Source organism: Schistocerca piceifrons, chromosome 1 (assembly GCF_021461385.2).
Source record: "Schistocerca piceifrons isolate TAMUIC-IGC-003096 chromosome 1, iqSchPice1.1, whole genome shotgun sequence".
NCBI lineage: Eukaryota > Metazoa > Arthropoda > Insecta > Orthoptera > Acrididae > Schistocerca > Schistocerca piceifrons.
Window position 1 is genome coordinate 220,545,103 of NC_060138.1, and position 8,120 is coordinate 220,553,222.

An 8,120-nucleotide genomic window follows, 5' to 3' on the forward strand; every position below is an offset into this window, starting at 1 on the left:
AACCACGGCACTGCTGAGCTAATATTAGCCTTGGTGTTGCCTATCTTGCACATGGACTACTCAGTTTGTATATTTTGCTTATTTTTTCATAGTTCCACACAACTTCTTCCTCTTTTCTCGACTGATCTGTGTTCAGTTTTTCAAGACCTATCCACTGTGCCAACTTATAACTAAATCTGAGGGGGATGCGATGGGGAGGTTCCCTTGTTAGCGCACACATCGGCGATAGGCAGATGCAGCTGTGGTAAGAGGAGGTAGCGCTGTGTAGCGCCAAGTCCAAAGTGCACACACCCGATTTTAAGCACTTAAACTGCAGCAAAAGTATTTCACGTCACTAATTTCTTGAATAACTTGCAGTTCATATCAACAGCTATGTTGCAAATGTAATTGTTACACCCGTGACTAGCAGAGGAAAAAAAATAAACACAGTGTATGGCGTTACATTATCGACGACTTCCATTAATCGGTACTCTATTCTGTTCGCATTAAAAACGTGATAACAATTTTTACGGTACTTTCTGAATAATATATGTTTTGCTAACACTGAAACAGCTACTTGTTCAAATGTATGTGAAATCTTATGGGACTTAACTGCTATGGTCATCAGTCCCTAAGCTTACACACTACTTAACCTAAACTACCCTAAGGACAAACACACACACCCATGCCCGAGGGAGGACTGGAACCTCCGCCGGGACCAGCAGCGCATTCCATGGCTGCAGCGCCTGAGACCGCTCGGCTAATCCCGCGCGGCGAATAGCTGCTTGTTATTTCCCTGTAGTTGTTACAAAATTTCAAAGTGTCTCATCTATAGTAAAAACAAACATTGGCCTTACACCTATTACACACTATAAATGAAAAAGTATGCATTCAGGCAGTTCACAGCCATTAGTAGTTTTATTTAGACAGGACACGGATGGAGTAAGGAATGGTCGTGGCCATTAGTCTGCACATTGTCTTTAACGACACTGTTCCGCCGATAAGCCCGATATAACAAAGAACTATCGGAAATTATACTGTCTGACAATTTTCTGGAAAATATTTTTCTCTGTTGACATTTTTTACGAGATGCTGAATCACACTATTAGTTCCAAGTGGAATCTGAATTATATTGACAGTATTTTCGCCTATTGGACTTAACTTCTGAGGTCATCAGTCCCCTAGAACTTAGAACTACTTAACTCTAACTAACCTAAGGACATCACACACATCCATGCGCGAGGCAGGATTCGAACCTGCGACCGTAGCGGTTGCGCGGCTCCAGACTGTAGCGCCAAGAACCGCTCGGCCACTCCGGCCGGCCATCCTCCTAAGGACAGAGATGACGTTGATCGTCATGCGCAGGCTAAGAGGCCGAGAAAAGCAATAAATTATTTTCTACAGATGGTAAGAAGACGTTTCGGATGTAACATTGCAAATTATCCTCTCTGTTTTTAACTAGATTTTGCTACGCCTGTCACAAGACTTTTGCAAGTAAACAGCTTTGTTTTTAGGTTTTGGTCCTCATTTAGATTAATGTTCCTGAAGACAGAGATAAGGCTGCGGGAACAGTAATCCACTGATGCTTACCGCTGACACTGTTATAAATTAATGTGTCAGAGCATGCATCGACTGTACAACCGACTATGTCATAGGGCCTAAGCTTTATTTTCGTTGTAAATACTTGGCTATACCGCAAAGGTAAATTGTAGATATTAAATGAGGCGCAGGTTCGAGGGAATAGTAATTATGAAAAATTGTGTCAGAGAAACTATCATCGGGAACTGAAATTAGCTTTATAAATTGCTATAGGATGTGTAGTTGAAACGACCCCTTTGAACAATTATACATGACTGTGCTTAAACTGACACACAATATTTTTAGCGCAACGCAATCTGACTTTCAAAAATCCCTACAAGAGAATGGCCCTGACTAAATTAACCTATACGTTTCACAAATCACTTACCTCACAAAAATCTTCGTTACTCGAACTACTGCAATACAGAGAGCGCTACTACTGCCAGCTAAATAAAAGATTCAAACTACGGAAGTCACTAACTACTGATAGGCATAGTTAGCAAATGAAAGATTTTAATAGAGAGCAAACAATGTATTTACCTAAATAGTCATAATATATATAGCAGTTCATGACATCCAGTCTTACAAATTTCAAAACTCCGCCATCTCTCTCCCCACATCCACCACTGCTGGCGGTTCACCTCCAACTGCGCAACGCTACGCACTGTTAACATCCAGCTGCCCAACACTACAATGGCAGACAACAATGCAAACTAGCCACAGACTGCACACAGCACAGCCAGTGATTTTCATACAGAGCGCTACGTAACGTTGCCAATAAGAAAACATAAACAGCCTACTTACATAGTGTAATCTGTTTAGCGATGTTCCGTTAACCCCCATATGCGCTCACTATGTCTGTCATCCACTGTCTGCCACAGCGGCCCTAGAGAGCTACAAATTCGCCAATTGTTAGAACTAAAAAAAAATTGTAGTCTGCCTTAGCAGCTAAAATTTTGACTTTGTTTCCCTTTCTGTGTATTCTCCCTATATAAAAAATTCCATGGGAGATTTCAACATGTCTGGCTGGAGAGTTTCCTTGCATTTAATTGGCTGGCGCAGGACTTCGGAACGGACTGGAAAAGGAGAGCAATTATTAAATAAAGACTGGTAGACACCATTTCGAAAGTAAATTTTCTCCGACTACTTTCCATTTATTCAGAAACAAAGATAAGCACAAGGAGACAGACTGTCACCAAACCTCTGTAATATTGTCTTTGAGGAACTCATGAAAATCTGCGAAACTGCTCTGGAAGCAGAATGAACGAAAATAACGTAACACATCAGAAAGAAGGAAACTGGAAATTAAGTGTTTAGCACTTGCTGAAGATCTTACATAAATGGTTCAAAACCAAGGCAATAGCCTAATTTCTGTGAGATATTATTGAAAAAAACCTGGCCTGAAAGTTTCCTATGAAAAGACAGATATATAGCACATAAGCATATAAAAGAATGATACATGACAAGACAGAAAATTAGATAGCGGAGTGGTTCGGATTTCTAGGTGACTGGTTTCAATATAAGGTCTGAATAAATAGGAGAACAAAGATGGAGCCAGAGTAGCAGAACCAGCATACGAGGTAATCTAAAACAGGTGCAATAAACGAATGCTACTTTGCGCAATAGTATACGCTAAATGAAGTTTCTCGACACCAAATAGTGTACATTAATACGATGTGTGTCCACCGTTCACTTCGATGACGGCTTGAAAACTGGATGTGTATGGAGGAACGGTAGACCACTATTCCTCAAGAGCCGAAACCACAGGAGACAGTGCTGTTGGGCGCTGGAGTCTGCAGTGAAGCAGACGTCGTAACTCATCCCAAAGGTGTTACATTCGATTCAGGTAGGAATGGGAAAGCCAGTCCAATTCAAGAATGTTATTATATGCAAAATATTTCCTCACAAGTGATGCTTATAACTGGGTGCAATGTCATACTGACACAAACAATCGTGATCTGTGAACTATTCCTGTAGTGTACGCAGCACACAACGCCGTGAAATGTGTTCATATTCTTGCGTTATAGCTTTTTTTTTTAAGCGCAGTAATGGGACTACTCCCCAACCGCGAAAAAAAATCTCCATTCTGAAAGAGCATCTACTCCTCACTTCAGTGTTGGCTGGTTGGTTGATTTGGGAGAGAGGACCAAACAGTGAGGCCATCGGCCCCATCGGATTACGGAAGCCGGCTGCTGTGGCTGAGCGGTTTTAGGCGCTTCAGTCCGGAGCCGCGCTGTTGCTGCGGTCGCAGGTTCGAATCCTGCCTCGGGAATGGATGTGTGTGATGTCCTTAGGTTGGTTAGGTTTAAGTAGTTCTAAGTTCTAAGTGACTGATGACCTTAGATGTTAAGTCCCGTAGTGCTTAGAGTCATTTGAACCATTTGGATTAGGTAAGGCTGGGGAAGGAAGTCGGCCTTGCCCTTTCAAAGAAACGAACCAGGCGTTTGCCTAAACCCGAAAACCTAAATCAGGATGACCGGACGCGGTTTTGAACCGTCGTCTTCCCGAATGCGAGTCCACTGTGTAACCACTGCACCATCTCGCTCGCTCAATGTTGGCACTAAACATAATGGCAGGCAACGTTCTCCAGGCATTCGCCAAACCCAAACGCGTCCATCTCATTTCCACAGGGCTAAGACTGATTCATCATCCCAAATCATTCGTTCCCATACATCCAGTGTTCATTGGCGTTGTTATTTACACCACCTCAAGGACCGATTAGCATCGACTATATAAATGTTTGGCTTAGAAGGGGCTGCTCGACCATAGTATTCCAGCAGTTATGGACTCCCGTCGTTAATTTCAAGGGAATTCTATAGACACCCTCCGCAATGTTGGCGGTCCCTGTCCGTCTGTATACGAGGTCTTAGCTTAGTTTAATTTTGGGTGTTCCTTCAGCGTTGCCACTTCACAGTCACTTTACTAACAGTCGACACGCACGGGCTTAGAAGAGTTAAAACGTTCATGGCGGATTTGTTACTCAGGTCACATCCAGTGACTGGTCCACGTTCGAAGTCACTGAGCTCTACCCATCGACCCACACTGCTGTTACTGCATCTGTACTCGCAACATAATACTTCCCAATAAAATAATTGTGGGTCTTAGGACACATCATTGTAAACGACTAAAAGAACTAATCTGCCGATCCATCGACTGACCGACTTGCTGCAGTCCTCTCCAGGTTCACCCTGAAGAGGACTGCAGGGAGTCGGTCGAAACGTCAGCAATTTAGTTGTTTTAGTAGTTGACAATGATACTGACCAAAACTCAAAATTATTTTATTCACAATAATACAGGCCGTGAAAGCCTACGAACATATAACATAACGCTTACTGCCTTCCTTTATACTGACAGGTCTGGGTCTCGTGACAGCTTGTGGTAAATTCCGCATTACGTAGAGGTGGCCGGACACTTTAGAACAGGTAGTGTACGTTGAATAAGTCAATGACTTCGCTATGTTACACATACTAACAGATGCCAGCACTAGTCGTTCATATTGTCTCAGAAAAAATTAAAAATGGGTCTAATGTCCCCGGTCGACTAAACGTACTTGGCTAAAAACTAAAACTGAAAACTAGACACCGCCCGATGACGCCTTGGAAGGCCCAACGGTACCGACAGCCCACCGTGTCATCCTCAGCCCAAGGGCCTCACTGAATGCGGATATGGAGGGGCACGTGGTCAGCACACCGCTCTCCCGACCCTATGTCAGTTTATGAGACCGGAGCCGCTACTTCTCAGTCAAGTAGTTTGCCTCACAAGGGCTGAGTGCACCCCGCTTGCCAACAGCGCTCGGCAGACAGGATGGTCACCTATCCAAGTGCTAGCCCTGCCCGACAGCGCTTAACTTCGGTGATCTCACGGAAACCGGTGCTACCACTGCAGCAAGGCCGTTGGTTAAAACGTACTTGCCTGCAATTGGAAATTCCCTTCTAAAGATACCCAATCGGGAATCCATCTGCCCCACTCCCATTTCGCTGGAATTTGATGGAAAATAACCGAGTTCTACCACCACCACCTTCACTACACGTAAACACTGTAATCGCTAGTTTTAAGCACGAATGTAGCACTCGATCCCACAAACATGTAGATAAACAAACGCTTCGAAACACAACATGGTGGGGCGCTCGGAGTGACGTCACGACCTGCTATGAATTTCGCGCCGCGATCTTGTCTCTAGGTGGTGCTGGTTCTACAGTGGGTTAGTTCTCATACATCCCGCTCTGGCCTTTCCGGCAAGGAATCGGGAAGTCAGTAACATAAAGAAGAAAAAAAGAAAACAACTTTCTGGTCTCTGGGTAACATACATGCTTCTTAACGTGGTATTCACAGGTAGATTCCTAGTTGGGCCAACGTGACGGTTTTAAATGCACCTTTCATGGGCGTGGTTTCAAAACTGACTACGAGAAACTGCAATAAATCTGCAGGTTTGTATGTGATTAATATAAATAGAACACTTTCTTGCGCAATGAGATACGTAAGAAAATCTAAGGAAACTACGAAATATCGATGAGACGGCCGTCTGGGCATGTGAGCAGACACCAAAATCGCTTGTTTCATTCATCAAGGGACGGACGATTCCGTCTCCCACGCTTCCCAAACTGAACTACGTCGCCGTCTGCAATGACAGCGATGCTGCAGAGTCGTATTATTGGACAAGTAGAATCACCTGCGTGGCACCGTTGTGGACAGGCTCAGGATACAAGTCGAGTGAGTGTCCTGCCTGCTGGATATGGGCCACGGGCGAGCAGCTTATGAATCCGAGAGGAGGCGCGTGGGTCTGGTTTATTCAATGTGCACTAACGGCCGCAGCGAGGGCGCCGCCGCCCACGTGTGCGGCGCCGTCTGACGTCACTGGCGTGGAGAAATCGGTGCCAGTTTCAGTGACTGAGGCGTCGACATCGGTGTCTTCACCAGTGCTGATTCTGCGACTACTATGTCTCACGGACGGTGCTGACAGTACTACAATCTATAGTCATTTTCCACCCACAAGCAAAAAAAAAAAAAAAAATGTTCAAATGTGTGTGAAATCTTATGGGACTTAACTGCTAAGGTCATCAGTCCCTAAGCTTACAAATTACTTAACTCAAATTATCCTAAGGACAAGTACACACACCCACGCCCGAGGGAGGACTCGAACCTCCGCCGGGACCAGCCACACAGTCCATGACTGCAGCGCCTGAGACCGCTCGGCCAACCCCGCGCGGCACAAGCAACAGTAATTTCACTTTGTATGTAAAAGGCGATATACCGGCTGACTGACTCAATGACTCATCATCGCCCAACCAAAACAACTAAGGATAGAAACTTGAAATTTACAAAGTATGATGGTCTTGTACTCGTACTCTATGCGTTGTTTAAGAAGGACTTTTTTTTTTAATCCCATCCCTGAGGGGCTGAAATAGTGGACGACAAGCTTTTTGAAATTATGTCGCTGTTACGGAAATTTTAAGGTTAGGTATACGAAAATTCATATTTATTTTCTTGGTTGGATACAAACAAATACGACTTTCATCTACATCTACTTCTACATCTACATCCATACTCCGCAAGCCACCAGACGGTGTGTGGCGGTGGGTACTTTGAGTACCTCTATCGGTCCTCCTTTCTATTCCAGTCTCTTATTGTTCGTGGAAAGCAGGATTGTCTGTATGCCTCTGTGTGGGCTCTAATCTCTCTCATTTTATCCTCATGGTCTCTTCGCGAGATGTACGTAGGAGGGAGCAGTGTACTGCTTGACTCCTCGGTGAAGGTATGTTCTCCAAACTTTAACAAAAGCCCATACCGAGCTACTGAGCGTCTCTCTTGCAGAGTCTTCCACTGGAGTCTATCATCACCGTAACGCTTTCGCGATTACTAAACGAGCCTGTAACGAAGCGCGCTGCTCTCCGTTGGATCTTCTCTATCTCTTCTATCAACCCTATCTGATACGGATCCCACACCGGCGAGCAGTATTCAAGCAGTGGGCGAACAAGTGTACCGTAACATACTTCCTTTGTTTCCGGACTGCATTTCCTTAGGATTCTTCCAAATGAATCTCAGTCTGGCATCTGCTTTACCGACCATTAATTTTATATGATCATTCCATTTTAAATCGCTCCTAATGCCTACTCCCAGATAATTTATGGAATTAACTGCTTCCAGTTTCTGACCTGCTATATTGTAGCTAAATGATAAAGGATCTTTCTTTCTATGTATTCGCAGCACATTACACTTGTCTATATTGAGATTCAATTGCCATTCCCTGCACCGTGCGTCAATTCGCTTCAGATCCTCCTGCATTTCAGTACAATTTTCCATTGTTACAACCTCTCGATATGCTACAGCATCATCCGCAAAAAGCCTCAGTGAACTTCGATGTTATCCACAAGGTCATTTATGTATACTGTGAATAGCAACGGCCCTACGACACTTCCCCGCGGCACACCTGAAATCGCTCGTACTTCTGAAGACTTCTCTCCATTGAGAATGACATGCTGCGTTCTGATATTTAGGAACTCTTCAATCCAATCACACAATTGGTCTGATAGTCCATATGCTCTAACTTTGTTCATTAAACGACT